Source organism: Tupaia chinensis, unplaced genomic scaffold (assembly GCF_000334495.1).
Source record: "Tupaia chinensis unplaced genomic scaffold, TupChi_1.0 Scaffold144952_1, whole genome shotgun sequence".
NCBI lineage: Eukaryota > Metazoa > Chordata > Mammalia > Scandentia > Tupaiidae > Tupaia > Tupaia belangeri.
Window position 1 is genome coordinate 1659990 of NW_006204812.1, and position 20639 is coordinate 1680628.

General features: G+C 38.0%; 1 long non-coding RNA gene across 4 annotated transcripts in view; it reads left to right on the top strand.

The window, feature by feature from the left end:
* The window catches only part of LOC114005928 (uncharacterized), a 191636-nt gene that overhangs the window by 135079 nt on the left and 35918 nt on the right, over window positions 1-20639 (top strand). The window lies entirely within an intron of this gene.

Below are 20639 nucleotides of genomic sequence, written 5' to 3' on the forward strand. Positions count from 1 at the left end.
TGGGGGAAGTGTAAAGGGAGAAGCACTGAAATGGAAACCAGAACAACTAGGGAAGCCATAGTCTAGCTACATATAACAGTCGAGCTATTCAGAGGATATAAAGGATCTTAGGGAGTCATGGTATTTATCATGGCTAAACACAGTGTGCTAGGGGACTTGATTTTCATTTATAAAATAGATAATGAGCTGTCTCTGGACTTAATAAGTCTTACACTGTTCAGGCTAACATACTGCACATAAGTCACTCGATTATATGGGGTATTCAACACATTTTTTGTGCCTTTTACAATCACAAGCTTAGGTAAAACAGTGCTAATCTATAAACAGTCTTTAAAAATAACCTAAATAAAGAAGACAACAATGCCTACAACTGTATGTATATAGTATCCTTATTAGAAATTCTTTAACAAATACAAATTGTCCACTTTAAATAAAACGGTACATGGTGTTAACAACTGAATCACATCTTGTTTACTTGGTTTGTCTCTGGGAGCCTTAAAGCATGGGCTCCTTAATGCCGTCAGTGTTCAGAAAACTATTGCCACCAGAAAGGTAGCAATACCTCAAACATATGTATGGAAAATAATCCACTTTGGTTATCTTACTTTTCATTTTAAACAAATTGGATAAAAATGGGGATCCTCTTATAAGCATATGGTATCTGAGCCATCAGAGATGGAAGCTAGCACGGAAGGCCTGACTTTGCACACCGTGTTTTAGTAAGAACACTCTGTAGTGCCCTCCTCGCTGCATGATAATTTGCTTAAAGTTAAGATTCTAGTAGCTATTAGAAGAGAAGGACAGAAGCATGCATGATTGAGGAAGATGTTTCATTTGAACAAAGCAACAATTCTAAACAGACTCTTTTTAATAGGGCACATGTTCTTGATAGAGAGAGACAGAGAAAGGGAGACAGAGAGGGAAAGTGAGGAATCACCCCCAAGGGAGAACTGCCATGCTGCAATCCTTTCTCCTCCATATTCCTCCTGGGATTCTGGGTGCATTAGCACCCATGACTGGCATGATTTTCAAGTCTCTGGTACAGAACTCCAACCATGCAGTCAACCATGTGGAATTTGGCTCCCTCAACCTCCACACCACCTGCTGGCTCAACAGAGAATTTTTAAAAGTTTTTTATTTTTAAAATTTCTTTTCAGTTTTTTTGCCATAAGGCATGAACATTTGTTAGAGAAAGAGACAGAGAGACAAAAAGTGAGAAATCACCACCCGCCCATATGCTACAATCCCTTCTCCATTCTCGTCTCAGGATTCTGGGCATGCATGCATATACACCCAGGGCGATTTTCAAGCCGCCATGTCCGGTACTCTAACCACGGTTGGCCATGGGCAATCCAGTGCCTTAATCACCATGCCACCTGCTGGCTCTGATTTTTTGAAGTTTTTAAAAAATTTCTTTCATGAATGAGAGAGACACACAGAGAGAGGTCAAGAGCTAGAGCAACAGTGGGCTTACACCTCCAGCAGGGTCCTGATGCTGCAGTTTGCCCACAGTCTCAACTAGCTCCAGTTCACGAGCACTTTGCACACACCTAGCATGATCAGGGAGACCTTCTCATGTGGCCCGCCTTGTAACGCATTGCATCACCTCTGCCGCTGTCTGGCCTCAAAACAGACAATTGTACTGGCTTTCTTTGTTGTAGATCAAATTTCTGCACATTGCAGCTTGGGCCATTGCTTGGCTTTTATAATATTTAACCACCTTATATTCTATTTGAAATAAATGGGATATAAATAAATAAGCAAATGGATAAATATTTAAACATGATATACCAGTGAGATATCCAACTGGTTTCAGCAAAGGAGGCCATCACTTTGTATCTGACACAGGAATTTATGCTTGCTAAGCAAGGAAGAGCTTTGCTCCTAAGGCCACTGTGAGTTTAGAGGTTCAGGAACTATGGAGTTCAGGGAATGAGAGAATTTCAAAAGTAGGGAGGTTTGGATATTGGTTATCCTTTAGCTGTGAAGCATGGTTACTTAAAGATTGTGGGTACTAATGGGCTGATTTTCGGAAACATTGGGCTGTCATTGATTGGCTAGCTCTTGAAACGAGGTTAAGCAATGATGTAAAATTGCTACTGATCAATCAGGGTGGATGTAGTTAGTTCTGGTGACATCTTGCTACCATGGCTGAAGAGAAATTACTCCTTTCCTGTGAGGAGAGGAACTTTTATTGTCACTAAAAGCCATTGTTATCATCTTCCATGTCTAAAATTTAAAATTCTAGTCTGACCTTTTTTTCCATGTTGAGGAATATAGTGAGAAAGGGATAAAATTCTTTTTACAAGATAAAGTATGAAAAAATACCAAATATTAAAATAGGCTGTCAGAAGTGTTGACAGGTGAAGATAGCAAGTGATATATGAATCGTTAACTTTTGAATTAAAATTTTCTATCTCTGGTTATATTATAGTCATGGAATAGTCTAAGTTTGACTATGTATTTGCATTGCCTTCCAGATTATTTAAAGCACATTCATTTACTTCAGATCTGTTGGAGAAAAATGGACATGATAAATTGAATTAGTTTGACATATTAGTTTGGAAAAAATAAAGGCAGAAAAAAAGTGTCAGGTTGAAATAATTATCCTTTTTATTTCCCTTTTGTGAAAGCTCTCTTTTGCAAGAACTTGGTAATCAGAAACTGTGCAATAATGAGGATGGTATTCGGGTCACTGGCTGGTGTGTGGCTTTAAAGAAGAGGTAGAACAAATGAAATAATTTAAGAGTGACCGAAAAGGCTCTTCACAGTATAATATTTACTTTTTTTCTCCATAAAGATTTTCTGTATGTACCAAGGCAAGCACACATCTTGTGAAGATACAGACTTCATCTCTTGGTGCCTTATTTCACACTATTGGAGGAATTTCTTGTATCATACCCCTGAGATCATGTTGGGGACTACTTCAGTATCCTTTCATTTTTAAACCCCCATAATTGCTAAAGGACCATGGTGGCCTCTGGGGAATCTACAGTCTTGTTAAGGAAAGGGTAGACGCATGGCCATCACATTATACTGAGCGGACTCTGGAAGTGCATAAGCAGGAACAGTTGGCAAGGATAGAGATGAGGGGATCCCCTGGGGGAGGCATTAACACAGGCCTGAGGGGAATTTGAAATGGGCTGGTAGAATGGAGTCCAGGCAGTAACTAGAGCATCAGCCAAAACAGAGCCACTCAGTGAGTGTGAAGAGAACAGAGATGTGCCGGGTGGCTCTGACTGTGTCTGAAGCAGCTTCATGTTCCTGGTAATTCCAAACAATGCAGAGAGAACAAGACGACAGAGAGAAAGGACCTTATAGGACGTTTTCCCTAGGCTGGAGCCATACCTTTGGATGTTTTAAAGCACTTAGAGTCATCCTACTTAGCATTTGCTCACTTGGTTGCATCTTGTCTTGTATTGTTCTCTAATTGTTTCAGGTGTGTCTAAGTCAGGTTTCCTAGAGGGCAAAATGATATTCTACCTTCTTGGCTCTTCATGGTGGAGCTAAATACAGAGCTGAGAGCATAATTAAGCAAGCTCTCATTAAAGACTTGATTAGCTGACTGATTAAAATGGAAGCAAACAGCTCAGCTGCTTATTTTGTCCACTGGTAAAAAGACTGGAAGACATTCATTTTATAATTGTTGCCCTATGGGTCTGAGGAAAGTTATGGCTTTCTTCCATCCTTGCGCCTCAGTTTGACAATCTGTAAAATATGGTGAGTGAACTTGGGCAGCATTAGCAGCATCCCAAGAGGCCCAGGAGTTAGAGGGACCGACTGGGCTTCCAGCCTGTTAGCACAGAGTTGGTTGCATTGAACAGAAAAGCAATTCACATAGTTTTGCGAATGGAATGTTAATGCTTGGAAAGAGTCAGTATGAAATATACTATTTCTCCTGTATTTAAATTCTTTTTTAAAAAATTGGTGAAATTGTGAAAGCATCTTGAGAAATGTTTTACTATTTTACTTTTGGTTCCCAAGTTATGCACTGCCTGGATTTGTGTACCCCTGGATAATGAGGGAACATCACAGACTGGAAGATAACAATGACTCCTGAATAGGGTGAGAAAGTCGTTTATCTTTCTGTTTCCACTCTGCCAGCAAGCATCTGAAAATCACTAACATTCCTATTTGAATAAATATTTTGGTAAGATACGTTCATTTGAATTTCTACCCTCAATAACTTAGATTGTGATGAGAAGAAAGGAAAGAGATGAAATAGTTTTTATTAAGAATTTCAGCTGCATTTCTGAAAGTGCTGTTAATATTAGAATATCTTTTTCTATTTGATATTTTCCCTTTTCCTGAACAGGTTTGACTCAAACAGTTAGAGGTATACTGCTCAATAGGGATGCGTGCACTGGGAATGACAACAGAAAAAGATTGGAGATATCTCTTATCCTCCTCATACATTTATCACCTGCTCTCTGCAGGTGTTACCAATTAAGTTATAGCTTTTCCTGCCTCCAAGACTTTTTATTTCCTCTTTTGGATTTTGAAAGGTAGATACTGGAGTATGTAAGTTCAATTGAATTCTATGCACACGTGATATAAAATGTCTAACTTCTCCAATTACGGTGTTTAAGGGGTTGCTAATGATAACAAGTCTTGATGGCCCACATGGAAGATCATGGGTAACAGTTAAGTTGGGATAGGAAGTTTCCTTCAGATTGTGAAGAGTGTTTAACCTGACTGCCTCCTGGAGTTAGTCCCATCTTCTGTGGGAAATAGAGAGCTAAACGAGACAGAATCCCTGGACTTCGGAAGCTCACAGGAGATTCAAGGAGTCCAATTATAAATAATAAAAGGCAAAAAAAAATGTGGCCCAAGAGTAAGTGAAACTTAGCTGAATTATATAATTTCAGAGGTGGTAGATATGTCAGAAAGTGATTCAGGGCATGCTGAATTCAGCTTGAGATTCCAATAAAAAGTAACTATAAATATAACTATTACTATAGCGTTGACATAATTTCTTCTCTTTGACTCTGAGACACCTCTTGCCCATCTTGCATTTCTCAGCTTTTGCCTCCTTGCTCACATAACGTCTTTTGGAATCAGGCACCTTTCTCTCATTCTAATATTTTCTACTGCCTATCTATAAACCGCCTAAGTTTTAGATTATATAATTCCAGCACAGAACATATTCTAACTATTGCCTACCATGGCCTGAATAGTCTGTCTCTTTTAACACGGTTCAGGATTGCATCAAATTTTGTCATGCAGCATCGCGCTGCATGACATTTAGCTTATGGGCAGCTAAGACTTTTGCTTCATTTTCCATATGAGTTCTTATTAAACCATGCCATGGAGAATTGGTATTTGGCATCCCTATACAGGATTAAATTTCTCTTTTTGTTAAAATCCAGCTTTTTTTTTTAATGTATTTTCTCACCAGTCACATTAAAAAAAAAAATCCTGATAATATCCAGTATCATCTGTTTTTATGTAACCACTATAAAAACTCCTCAGAAATCCATGCTTGTTTTAAAGGAATTATTTTATTTTATTCATCATTATTATGTTTTTAAATTTGATCAGAAAGAGACAGAGAAAGAGAAGGGGAAAGTGAGAAAGCAAGTTGCCATGTCCAGGACTTGAACCGCAGTCATCCATGTGGGAATCCAATGACCTTACCAACATGCCACCTGCTGGCCCCAATCCATGTGTGTTTTTTGTTTGTTTGTTTGTTTTCCAAATCTCATTATATACTTCTTAGAAAGATTTAGAAATTAGATTTATTCACTTTCTCTTCTATACAAAAAATGTTACATATTACAAAAAAGCCATTTATCCCTTTTTTTATCATAACAATCTGTTGGCCTCAAGTCAAATTTCCAAATGGTCTCTTATCATTGCCTCTTATTTTTCTTCAGTGGCTAGAAAGAAGATTTTGATTTGAATTTGGTTTCTAAAGAGTTTGCCTTTTCAGAGGTCAGTGTTACTTAGTGCAGAAATAGTCAGCTTAAGTATCCAGAGTCGTAGTTTAACACATTTCTGAAAAGGAGCAATAAAAAATACTGTCTCCCCCACTGTGCCTTCCAAAATGACTTATGTTGCTTTATGCTAATATTAACAGGCTGCTTCAGGCTGGAACAACATGCTGGAAAATTGTGGTCTGCCATGCATTTCCTTTGATGTTATTCTGTGCCAGATCAGCAGGGAGTTTGCACAACCTTGGTTGAGTGTAGTTCTCAAAAGTTCAGGACTCTTACTTCAGTTCCACTCATGGGAACAGCTCCCTATACAAAGATAACACTTTCCATTGCAGGTTAGACTGGTCCACAAAGGATAGCTTATGGTTTCAAAGGAACTGTATTGTCAATTCTCTTCTTTTATGGACACTTGCTTACTGGTTTGTTTGTATAGAGCAGCTTATTATTATTACTTTTTTTTTTTTTTGAGAGGATTTTGCTATAGGGCATATACACTCGCCAGAAAGATACAGAGAGACAGAAAGCGAGAAATCACTCCCCAGTGGGGGATGGCCACACTGCAATCCCTTCTCCTCCATTCTCCTCTTGGGATCTTGGGCACACATGCACATGCACCCGGAGTGAGTTTAAGCCACTGGGTCTGGGACTTGAATCACGGTCGACTACATGAGAGTCCAGTAACATAGCCATTACACCAACTGCTGGTCCCATTATTATTACTTTTAAGCACAAAGAAATTTGAAAGAAGGAATAGCACATTGATCATAAAAGATGTATTTCTTTCTTTTTTTTTTTGAGAGGTTTTTGCTATAGGGTGTGTGCGCTCACCAGACAGAGAGAGACAGAGAGACAGAAAGTGAGAAATCACCCCCCAGATGGGATGGCCACGCTGCAATCCCTTCTCCTCCATTCTCCTCTCAGGATCTTGGGCACGCATGCACACGCGCCCGGCGTTGAGTTTTAAGCCACCAGGTCCAGGACGCGAACTGCGGTCGACTACGTGTGAGTCCAGCGACATAGCCAATACCTTAACTGCTGGCCCCATAAAAGATGTATTATTAAATGGCTCTAAAATGCTCTTGTAATATTAAAACAGTGAATACAGTCTTTTCTCTAATAACACCATAACCATCATCCTCTCAAAACACAAAAATTACTACCTGACTAAAAACTCTTACTTAATGAGCTTAAGCATAATGATAACATAAGCACTGAAAGTACATGTGCTGAATGCTTTGCCTGCATTAAAATCCCCATAATGAGATCACAAGGTTGGTCCTATGATTGAAGTTAATTACTTAGGATCTTAGAGTACTCGGTTCAAATCCTGGCTCCACTTCATCACTCCTGTGTGAAATTGGTCAAATTCATTAACCTCTTTAAGTCTCAGTTTTCCCATTTGTTAAATGTAGCTAAGATAGTTTATATCTTATAGGGCTGTATTAAGAATCAACATAAGATAGTAGATGTCTAGTATTTCTGAATTGCTTGGGAAATGGTAATAAAAATGGTCACCATTTAATGTGCACTTCCTATGTGCTAGCAACTGTCATAAGAGCTCGATGTGTAGCATTAATTTAATTCTCGCAGGACAATCATCATTTTCAGTTGACATATTAGGAAAATGTGGGTTAGTGAGGTACAATAATTACACCAAAGGTACAGAACTCACTTGAAAGCATGTAGCAAAAATAAAGCTTGAATTTAGACATATATGCACCTGGCTCATTAAATAGTCAGTAAGCATTCATTTCTGTAGTTGTTATTAGCAACTCAAAAAGAAAGGTAGAAACCCTTCCCCAATGTAATAAGAGAAAAGGTGATTCAATAGTTGTTTCACAGAACTAAACGCATGGACACAATCTAGTAAGCATGACTGTTAGTATAATTAAACCACTTACTGAGCACTTCTAAGCTGGATGGTACCTTAGGCTTGTTTCTTCTAGAATATCTTCACAGAAGCCCCATACAGCTACTATCAGTGTGGCCTCCGTTTTGTTAGGTGGGAAACTAAGAGTAAGACTGCCTAAGGCTCTGTAGCCAATTAATAGCGAAGTCAAACCTGAAGTGTATATGCTAGATTTCTCTTGTATACTAAATCTGCATGATGTTTCCTTTGAAAAGCATATATCCAATAAAGGGAGTTGTTGAGTAAGTGAAAAGATCACATGCACATTTTCAACTCACTGTAATAGTGCTGTCTGATAGAATATTAGGTAATGAGAGAAATGTTCTGTATCTGTGCAGACCCGCTATAGTAGCTACTTAGACACATGTCACTACCTAGTAGGTGAAATCTGATTGTTGCAAATGAGGAATGGAATTGTAAGTTTTTATTTTTTATTTTTAACAGATATAGTTACTCAAATGCTTTATTCTTTTGACGTGGGCAACCTTAAATAATAGTCTAACTTCTTCCTAGACCACCTCACCCCTATCTTTCACCTGAAATCTCTTCTTCTAGGCCTGCAACATATGCTTAAAATGATACAGTGTTAGATGCTGGTGAATGGTGACTCATTTTCAATGAATGGTAAGACAAAATATAGTCTTTACTGAGACTCCATCAGTTGCAACATCATAAGTTACATTCTGTTTATTCAGTTTCCTGTTGGGGAGGTTTTCTTATAAATGATGTACACAAACCATCAGCTACAGCATTGAGAATGTGCAACTTTAGCTTAATATCAGGCTTAGCCTGGAGGCTCAGTGGTAGTCAACTGAATTGCAAGGTTGGAAGTCACATGCTGACTGAGGGTTCGGATCTTCAGTCCTTGGATGAGTCTGAAAACATGCTGGGTGCATGTGTGCATGGCCAGGATTTTGACAAGCTGGAGTACTGGGGAGAGGAGACTGAGTGTCATGAGATCCTGCACAGGGTCCTCTCTGTAATGCATACACATGCTTGCTTTCTTAAACAAAATAAATAAAGTTGAAAAAAAGATACAATAATGCAATACATTTGCTACTTTATTTTTTTTTCCATTGACTGTATCTTTACTTGTGGTGCTTTTAACATGTTATGGATCTTTGTCTTGCTGTACTTGATGCTGCATAGCTCTCAGCATCCACTGTTGACAAGCTGTCAATGACCTTGTCGAATTATCTGCCAGGTGCATGTAATTTCTTGAGGACACCGCTTCCAGTAACAAGGCATAAAGCATATGTGTTGGAGCTCTGCAGATATGAAATATTCTCCTGCTTCTTAATTTGCAAAATCTCCATCCCAAATATGAATTGAGGGAGTATTAAAGGACAAAGCTGGAAGTGTTGAATAAAAGAAATAAAGTAGCATATGCACCCTGAGATCAGTTATATTTTTGAATAAGCTTTCTCGAGGAGTGATAGAAATGAATTCAATCAGATGAAGCTGTGAGGACTCTTTCAATTGGCAGAGACTCCATGCTATATCTCAGAAATGATTTTACCGTTGACAGACAGCTTGGGGAGAAGAGAGAATGCGCCTCTTCTGTTCTTGACTTCTGGTCCACAGGAGGATCAGATTCTATGCTGTCCTCATTTACCCGATGTCAGTAAAGTTTCTTAGTCATCTGTTCCAACAGAACAACATATTACAAGAGTATTGTTTGATTCAGGACTACATTATACTAACATACCATAATCAACACAAACATTTTTCTGACCTGAAGTCCTATGTCACAGAGTTCACTAATTGAAACTAGATAATTATGGCCTCAGAGTCTTAAAATAAAATTGCTTTTGGAACATGAAATATTCTTTACAGAGGTGCACTTGTCTGCAGTATGTGACTTTTGGAGATGGTATATTATGGTGTTGTGTCTATCCTCAAATATTTGCTGATATGGAAAGAAATAATTAGGTGCTGCTCTAATAAGAAGCCAAGTTTAACCATATGGTCAGAAACCATCACTGAAGAAATTATGGAAGCTGAGCAATAATAATAAAGGTCTTCTCATGTCTTTTCATCTCCGCTAATAAAGACTGAAGAATAAGTCCTCATCTGGGGGGTCAGGAGAATTGGGACTATTCCTGGCACTAAGATTTAGGTTAGCTAGATCTAACCCAGATATAACTTAATCTCCTCTTTCCATTTTTTTTTTTTTTTGGCAAGAAACAGATGATAACCTTTCTTAGCCATCAGTAAAGTTTCTTAGTCATCTGTTCCAACAGAACAACATATTACAAGAGTATTGTTTGATTCAGGACTACATTATACTAACATACCATAATCAACACAAACATTTTTCTGACCTGAAGTCCTATGTCACAGAGTTCACTAATTGAAACTAGATAATTATGGCCTCAGAGTCTTAAAATAAAATTGCTTTTGGAACATGAAATATTCTTTACAGAGGTGCACTTGTCTGCAGTATGTGACTTTTGGAGATGGTATATTATGGTGTTGTGTCTATCCTCAAATATTTGCTGATATGGAAAGAAATAATTAGGTGCTGCTCTAATAAGAAGCCAAGTTTAACCATATGGTCAGAAACCATCACTGAAGAAATTATGGAAGCTGAGCAATAATAATAAAGGTCTTCTCATGTCTTTTCATCTCCGCTAATAAAGACTGAAGAATAAGTCCTCATCTGGGGGGTCAGGAGAATTGGGACTATTCCTGGCACTAAGATTTAGGTTAGCTAGATCTAACCCAGATATAACTTAATCTCCTCTTTCCATTTTTTTTTTTTTGGCAAGAAACAGATGATAACCTTTCTTAGCCATATCTCAATGCAGTCTGAACATCAAATAAAACAATGCCAAAAATATTCTGGGAGTTATGCTAATTATAAAATGCTGTGATTTGTGTACAGCTAGGACTGTAGATATATATTTTTAGCAGTTTGATTTATGAAAGGATGGCATAGGGGCTGATAAGAAAGATCTTTTGGGGGGAAAAAGGAACCAAATCCAGAAAATGTTTGTAGGACGGAGAAAGACACAGACAGGATTTCTATTCCCTTTAATTATGGAATGTGATAAATTCTTCCCAGGTCCAGGGTAAATTATCAAATGTATTGAAGAATAAATCCCAGTAATAACTTTATTCCATAAATAATAACACCTCCCTAATTCAATTTGGAAGTTGTTAAACTTTCTGTACACCAGGATGGTTTATATGCATTATAGCTATAAGCATGAATCTAACTATAAGTAACACCCATATGTTAGGTTGAAAGGATAGTTTTTCCAAAGAAAAAAAAGATCTCTAATGAAGTGCCCTGAGTTTTCAGGGTGTGTGTTGTGCTTGGATTTAGCTCCATAATCAGAAAAAACATGATGTCGAGTTCCTGTGCATCATCAGCAAGGTACAAGCCTTCGTGAGTTTTCCTGGAAGAAAAAGTCTATGTGTGCGGCAATAATAATAATGTAAGGGGGAAAAAAGATTGTAAAATGAAAGGACAGAGTTTCCTGTTTGTTATTTTTCAAAATAATGACTGTGGGTTCTCTCCCCACAGAAAAGATGCTATTTATTTTTTAATGATGAGCTGTTTCCCAGAGAAACAAAGTGGCATTCTGTCGACACCATATGGCGGCGGAAAAACAGATTCTACCGTGTTCCATTTGTTAGACTGTCTTCTGCATTTCTGTATCCATAATTTATGTGGGGGCCTCTGTGATTGCCAAAATATTCAAATGGATTTCTCTTAGCAGGGCAGCCTGCATGGGGGGAGAAAGGTTTTCAAAACAGCAGGACCTGAACAGTCTCCTGCTGCTCTGAGAAGAGAACACTTCCAAGCTTCTGTCCTTCTGGCGGCTTTTATTGTAATACTAATTTACATCCTTGGTTTAGGGACTGTGTTTGCATTCAGAAAAAGCAGCTTATGTTCCTTTATGCTAATACAATCATACTTGAATTATAACCCACACCCTTAAAGTCATATTACTCCTTCTGCCTCGGTGTAAGCAGAGAACCTGGCCTTTAAGAAATTAATGGGAGCTGATACATAGCAGTGACTGAATGATACCATTTTGAACACATTGATTCTGCAGCTGGTTTCCAAAAAGACATCTGAAGTGGTTATAGATACATTAAAAATAGTCATGAAAGGCTTCCTTTGCTGTCTAAGCGTATGATTACCAGCGACATATTCAGAGGGCATTTTCAGTGAAGTTCGAGTGGTGTTTTCTGGTGCATAAATAGAAACATGTCCAATACATGAAACAGAGTAGAAAGAGGGGAGTGGATGAGTCAGACTAACTGATGTTTTGGCAAAATGGACTGTCTGCAAAAAAGTTACATGTTCACATGCATACTCAGACAGGAATCTAAGACATGCTCCAGTCTGTGGCATAGTGGTTAAGGTAGTTGGAGCCCACATAGGCTGATAGCATGGTTTGAATCTGGGACCCAGTGGCTCGAAAAACTTTCCAGGTACATGCACATGCATGTTCAAAATCCCAAGAGGAGAAATAGAGGAGAAGGGATTGTGACGTGACCATCCCCATTGAGGGATACTTGCTCTCTCTTTCTCTGTCTCATGAGCTCATGCACCCTCTGGAAAAAGTTTTTTACAGAAGAGTCTAAAACTTAAGTATTACATTACGAACTCTTTTTTTCTTTGAGAACTTCTCAGATGCTCTTTCAGGCAGTTTAGTTGTTGCATGTTCCATTGTAGTGTATCAAGGAAACATCAAATAATTTCATATGGAAAAAGAAAAGACATGTAGTAAATACTACTCAATGAAGAGTTGAAGATAGAGCAATAATGTAATAATGCCTAGAAGGTCCTTTTCCTTAACCCATAGTGGAATAGCCAGATGTTTAGGCTACCAAAATAGATGAGTCATTATTTGCTGATTGTAAGTATAAATGCAAGATTAAGGCTTTGGGTTATAAGGGGTAAAACTAAAGGCCTGGAGACAATAAATAATTCCCATTTCTTTCAAACCATTTGGACATACCACCCTAGGAACTACCATTTTTCAGGATGGGGGTAGGAGAACACAGTTGAACTCACTTTCCGGACGTTTTCTTTGTCAGGAAGCAGAATCTCAATTGGCCCAAGGTTCGGTCTTGCTGGGTTACATGTCCTAAAATTTTGCTTTTCTGATGGAGACCTGAAAGGCATTGAACTATAGGAAACTCTCAGTGGGGTTTATGAAGACAGTGATCACTGGGCTATCCAAGTGAGGTATGTGAGACCTATCTTTTTTTCTTATTTAAAATGTGATTTTTGGGACCAGCAGTTGGCATAATGGCTATGTCGCTGGACTCCCATGTAGTCGGCCGCGGTTTGAGTCCTAGACCCAGTGGTTTAAACTCACGCGGGTGCATGTGCGTGCATGTCCAAGATCCTGAGAGTAGAATGGAGGAGAAGGGATTGAGGCATGGCCACCCGCCACCCATCCCCGGGGGTGATTTCTCTCTGTCTCTCTGTCTCTGTCTTTCTGGCAAGCACATGTGCCCTATAGCAAAATCCTCTCCATAAAATTATTATAATAATAATAAATAAATAAAATAAAATGTGGGGTTTTTTTTTTGAGAGGAGACTGATGGAGAAGGGATTTTAGTGTGGCCATCCTCCCTGGAGGGTGATTTCTTGCTTTCTGTCTCTCTGTCTCTCTATGTGTCTCTGGTGAGCATGTGTGGCCTATAGTAAAAATCTCTCTAAAATAAATAAGATAAAATAGAATAAAATGTGATCTTTTGGGGGGTGATGGAGCCATAGTCTAGTGGGAGCCAGATCCAACATGACTGACTGCATCCCTAATCCTAGCCTCTGTAGCTGAAATAATATACTGGGTGCACGTGCATGTTCCAGATCTTGAGGGTGGGGAAGTGGAGAAGGGGCTGTGCATTACCATGCCCTGTTTGGGGTACTTTTCCTCTCTTTGTCTCTCTATCTCTCTCTGGTGCACATGCCCTCTAGCAATTAAAGAATTATATATTAATTAATTAATTAATTAAATATAATTATTTTTGGCCTGGAAAAGGGTGGAAATGTGTGAGACAGAGTTAACAGTCATCTCAACTGATTAGCCACATTTTTTAGTGTCTCGTTGCTTTAACTTGGCTCAAAACCTTGTTGCAGTAGATGATATTACACAGACTAATGTCTCCAGATTCCAGAATACTTGATGTGTGCATTGATGATACCTGACAATTAGGACATTTCTAAGAGCCCCAATTCTCCCTGAAAAGCATGCCGGAAGAGAAAGATCTAACTCGAGTCCCATCCTATTGTTAGAACTCAAATCTCATACTTTTCCCCTTTTCAATTAAAAAGTTATACATTCAATTAGACTACATCTGTGAACCTGCTTTAGCAGTAATTAAGATGAACATTATGATATGAGTAATAAAAAGTAATAGTTTCCTTCAATCTCTTGGGCTTTTTGAAATACATTTTCTTGATGGAAATCAAATTATTTTATTGCATAGAAGTGATTCCTCTTTACTCAATGGGTGAAACGATGCATGGGCTGTTGCTTGTATAACTATTAAGGCAAAATCATTAAGAATAAAGTTTAGTAAATAAAGTTATTGGGTGGCTGCTTTTTCACAAAAGGTTTGGATCTGCATTAAATTAACAGGAAACAGGTCTAGAGTTTTCTCTAATGAACCTATCCTCAGTGGGAAAAAGAAATGAAATGGCCTTATTCAAGGACATCCATTTGAAATCCATAAATATTTTATAAGGATGGAATAAATTGCTTATTTTCAAACAGGTGCTATTGTAAAAATTATTTTCATTTTTCTTTTGCCTCTGGGCCCTTGAGCAAAATAACAATATATCATGTACATAGTACTTAGACATTAGGTTATGTCTGTGTTTTCCATAATTGGCTCAGGCGGAGGGAGGTCCACATTTAGGGTTCCTCTGCTGTCTTCCCAGTGTCTTCCCATAAGGAAAATCATGCCTTAAATAGGACCTGCATCTTATTGCTCATTCTGCAAATTGTCACCCGAAATGGTACCATTTCCTTCAAGATAATGACAATAGATAGAAATGTATTCTGCCAACTTATTTGATAGATAATTTCCACCCTCTATCAACACATTCAAATGCTCCCTGTATTTTGTAGGTGGTTTTGCATTGGAACAACAGAAACACTGTATTAGCAAAAAAAAAAAAATCTTATTTATTTGTGATTTGACCTCATTTTTCTTTTGGATTATACTCTTTCTGTAAGTAATGTGTATATTATGCAAGTTTGAGATGGAAAATTTTGCTCCTTCAAAGAAATGATGTAAGAAAAGAAGGTGTCACTCTCCCACCACTTCCTTCCTTCCAAGGCATCTGCAGGAGAGGAAAGAAGCTAAGTTGATCCATCCATATTCTGCTTCTCTGTCCTGTTTAAGGTCAATGGCACTCGTCAATGAAGCAAGCAACATGCTGAAATCAGTGTCTGACCTGTGGTCAGGGTCAGAGACCAGGGAGTAGCCAAAGACATAATTTATCCCATGAAGAGTACCAAGATGTTGTTGAGCTAAAGGATAGATCATTTTCTGTCTGTGACTAGGTAGACAGGGAGTAACTGGGAAATACTGTAAAATAAACCAATTTCTACCAATACAGAAATTTTGGATGAGAAGATGTGTACATTTTAAGAAGTTGCCACCTACAGAAACTAAATGACTAGTTATAAGATTTACCAACAGATAATACAGATAATCAAAAGAAAACTCTCCTCAGTATGTGTGCCATCACTGCACCTCTGTTTGCCTCCTCTTTTTATGTTTGTTTGTTTAGTTTGATATAGGGTACTTATGCTTGGCAGAGAGGAACAGAATAAAACAGGGAAAAGAAGAGGGAGAGTGAGAGAGAGAAAAAAAGCGAGAAATTATCTTCTAGGGTTGATGGTCACACCACAATCCCTTCTCCTTCTTCTCTTGAGATTTTAGGTAAGCACAGACAGGGATTTGAACCATGCCATTGACCATCTGGGATCCAGCTGCCTTAACTTCCATGCTACCTTCTGGCCCTGCCTTTTCTTTGAAGAGGATTTTCTCCTTGATTGAACCAGGAAGCTCCACTAACCCCCCAAAAATGAATATACAAGCCAGGCTAATTCAATCAGCTTTTTCCTTTTGATCACTTAAACTAAGAGATGGAAACTATGCAAGTCTGTGGCTCAAGATAGTCTTGATACTAGAATAAGGTTCAAGAACTGCCACCGCTGCTTCCAACCCCACTGAATTTTCTGAAGCTGTACAGGTGCCATATGTGGTAGATATATTATTGGCCTTGATTCTCTGTCTTTATCCAAGTCCTTCACCATGCAACTTGGCAATTTCTCTACCAAAAGGCCAGAGTATATACTTTGCATGAATTCCCATCCTTTGAAATCTTATTTCCTGCCTGGGACAGTTGCAAAAGGATATTCGTATAAGTTTTTAGCACTGAAGCAAGAAAGAGCCCACGGGCTGAATCTGGTGGTAAAATGCTAGGAGATACCACAGGGAATATAGCAGTTCCTCCCTGTATTTCCAAATGGTCTCATGAACATTGTCTTTAAATATGCCAAGGTAGAAAAAAAAATAAACACAGTAATAAAAATTCTGTCTTTTAGCGCAGGATCTGCAGTAACTGAAGTCATTTGAGATAGTGGGTAGTTCCAGGAACCAACCTGGAGTGTGCATGTCCTTTCTGATATCAAGGAAATTGTAATCAAATGTTTCTTTGTGAACATGGAATCAGAATAACAGAAAGTTAATTATAAGATTTGAATGGTTAAAGACTTCAGCCTGGGATACCATCTCTGTTAATACCCACTGTGATGTCTTGAATGGCGAACCTCTGGGGAAGGACCCTGCATACTGGCTGGCATTGCCAGTGTCTCTACCTTTCCCTGTGACTTAACCTTCAGCCTTGTTAAGATCTTGAATATAGTGTTGTTTTGCCCTGAAGCCATCTTTCTCTTTAGTACAGTGGGTATTTTTCTTCTGATTAAATAGAGTTTCATATTCAAAGAGAGCATTTTGATTTCTCCCTCTATCTTTTAATAATTTTTTAATTTGGGAGAGAGTACATGTGCTCATCAGAGAGAGACAGAGGAGAAGGAGATAGCACACCCAACAGGACATGGTCATGTTGCGGTACCTTTTTCTTCATTTCTCCCTCCCATTAGGATTTTTGGGCATACACACACACACAGATCCCTTGTGTTTGCAAAGTATTGGGGTCAGGAATTGAACCACACAGTTGACCACGTGGGATCTGGTTCCCTTAACTACTAAGCCATAGGGCTGGTCCTTTAATTTATCTTTTTAAAACATCTGTAGATAACATATTTCTGTTCATCCCAGGAAAAGTAGGGACTGAAGTTATAATCCATTTATGTATCAATAACATGTGTTGTTTAACTTCTTTAAAGATATTCCTTTTACCTAATAATTCCAGCCAAATTTGAGGACATTTTGTTTTATCTTGTAAGCAGCATGATATCGTGCTTTTTTCTTTTCCTCTCATGGTGTTCTTCGTGTGGTAATAGAGTTGAAAGTGTTATTATGTAGAGGAATTCTGACCTTCTCCTTCGGGGCTGAAAGATCACACAGAGAGCAGGACGCACAGGTCTGGTGATCAGTTCCCAGCAGAGCTAATTGATAAGGAACATATTTTATGAATGAAGTTACAAGATAGAAACTGAGACTAATGAAATACCCCGATGACTCCAAAGTAATTAAGGAAGGCATTCCATACACTACCTCTAATTAGACACTGAGGCTGCGAATTTGCAATTGACTCTCTATTCTCCAGTGGTGCTGACCCCTTGTTTAATACGACAGCAACTGAGAATATTCACAATGAGGGAAAGGAAAACCTTCCTTCTCAGGTGACAAAGAGTCATTTAAGAGAAGCTGAGTTGGGTACAAGATAATTGCATAGTAAATTTAACACAGTCTATATGTTTTTCAAACAAGTTCAAGTGATGCTTTAAAAAAATAATGCTTGTAAGATGACTTGTCAGTTTCTAAAGCATGATAAAAATAAAGTCCTTATAGAGATTTTTGACTTCCTTGGCTAGTTTCATTCCTAGGTATCTTATACTTTTTTTGTGGCTATGATAAATGGGATTACTTTCTTCAGTTCTGTCCCTATCTGCTTGCTGTCAGTATATAGAAATGCTATAGATTTTTGTAAGTTAATTTTGTATCTCACCACTTTTCTGTATGCATTTCTTACTTCAAGAAGTCTTTTTGTGGATACTATTAGGTCTTCTACATATACAATCATGTCAAAGACTTCTAAAAGAAAAACTATTAAAATCTTAAAAAAGAAATTAAAAAATGACACAAAAAAGTGGAAGGCCATCCCATATTCCTGGATTAGGAGAATTAATATGACAATCCTCACCAAATTAATCTGCATATTTAATGCAATCCCTATAAAATTACAAGAGACATGCTTCACATATCTAGAAAAGACAATCATAGAATTTGTCTGGAACCATAAAAGACCCTGTATTGCCAAAGCAATCCTACACAAAAAGAGTGAAGTGGGTGGCATCTCACTTCCTGATACCAAAATATGTTATAAAGTTGTGGTAATCAAAACAGTATGGTATTGGCACAAAAATAGACATGAGGACCAATGGAACAGAGTAGAGACCCCCAGAAATAAACCCAACAACCTACAGTCAACTGGTCTTTGACAAAGGGTACCAGTCAATCCAGTGGGAAAAGGAAAACCTCTTTAGCAAATGGTGCTGGAAAAATGGTACCCACCTGCAGAAAGATGAGTCTGAACCCTTATCTGTCACCATTAACAAAAAACAACTAAAAGTGGATCAAATGCAAAATATAAAACTACTGGTGGAGAACACTGGCGAAACTCTGGGAGAAATTGGGTAGGCAAAGTGCTCTTAAGTAAGACCCCCAAAACATAGGCAATAATCCCCAAAATAGATAGGTGGGATTACATCAGATTAAAAAGTTTCTGCTCAGCAAAGGACACAGTAATTAGTGTGAATCAACAACCCTCGGAATGGGAGAAAGTTTTTGTTAACTATGTCTCAGATAAGGGACTGATAAACAGAATACACAGAAAACTCAAGCAGCTTACCCAGAAGAAAATGATTAACTCAGTTAAAAGATGAGAAAATGAACTGATTAAGCAACTCTCTAAAAAATACATACAAACAGCCAGAAAGCATATGAAAAATGCTCAGCATCCCTCTTTACAAGGGAGATGCAGATCAAAACTACAATGAAATACCACTAACTCCAGTCAGAATGGTGAATATTAAAAAAAAGAAAAAGTGATAAATGATAAGTGCTGGTGGGGCTGTGGTGAAAGGGGAACTCTCCTACATTGTTGGTGGGAATGTAAATTGGTCCAGCCACTGTGGAGAACAATATGGAGATTTTTCTTCAAATAGAACTACCACATGATCCAGCAATTCCACTTCTGGATATCTACTCAAAGGTCATGAGAATGCTCAGTTGGAAAAGCACTTGCACGACAATACTTATTGTGACATTTTTCATGATTGCTAAGACATGGAACCATCTCCAATGTCCACAAACAGATGAAAAAGTGTGGCACATATACTCCATAGAATACTGTTCAGCCATAAAAAAACTATTTTCTCTCATCATTTTATTTTTTAAAATTTACAATAGAATGTATGTGTGTGTGCATGGGACAGAGAAAGAAAAGTTCCCTCTACGGGGCTCAGTAACACCGCCATCCCTGTCCCCAAGGCCTCCTGCATACCAGGATTCTGTTCATGCATTTGTGAGCCCAATGTTTTTTCCGTCTACCATGGCAGGGGACTCAAACCATGTTCACCATGTGGTTTCCAGCTCTGCAATTTGGTCAACTACCAGCTACACCACAGAGTCTGGGCCTCATCAGTATTTTCACCTTTGTAACCCAATCTTATAGTTTTCCTTAATTGTTATTTCTATAAAATGTAACACTCCAAATTTGTATTGATCCTCACACATAGAACACTTCTTAACCCAGATATGGTTTGTTGCCTGTTGATGAGGATGTGTATAGTATTCTTAACTGGGCTGGACTGAGGTTTATGTCATGGTTGGTAAAGTCTCTTTACAATATAAATGATGTATAGTGATTGAATGTATAAATAATAATAATAATTTTTTTTTAAAAAAGGAAATATTCTTTTAAATGACCCTCACTGAGATCCATCATTTCTCAAAGATGTGGTAAAACCATCATAGAAACCAAACTATAGATTTTGGTCAACAAGTGTTTGAGTATCTAGTATATATTTTAGACATAATGAAAAAGCAGAAGACCTGACTAGGTATTTATGAATCTGGAGCTTTATAGCTATTCTCAGATATGAAATACTCACATAAAACTAAGCCTATGGCAGAATATAATTATGTCTGGAATTATACACTTTGTTTTTTAGGGATCCGAATGGAGGGAGATGAGTGAGGCCTGAAATACCAGCTGGAGGAGGAGATTAGACTGTAAATGACTAAGAATTTGGACAAGTAGGATGGGAAGTGGTGGGCAATATGTTGAATGAATGTGCCGAGAAAAATACTTCAGTGTTGGGTGTTCATACTAAAGGGAAAAATGCATCATTGATGTATGTAAGGTTGTCTCTGTCAGTCTTCTGTGAAAACCAAACCAAAATCATGTATACTTATTTCACTCTCAATGAATCAGGGATAGTTACCATGTTGTGAATAATCAGAGATGGCAGAATGAGATAATTTTAAATCACTTTTAATTCATCCTTACTTAAAAAAAGAAAGAAAGAAAGAAAGAAAGAAAGAAAGAAAGAAAGAAA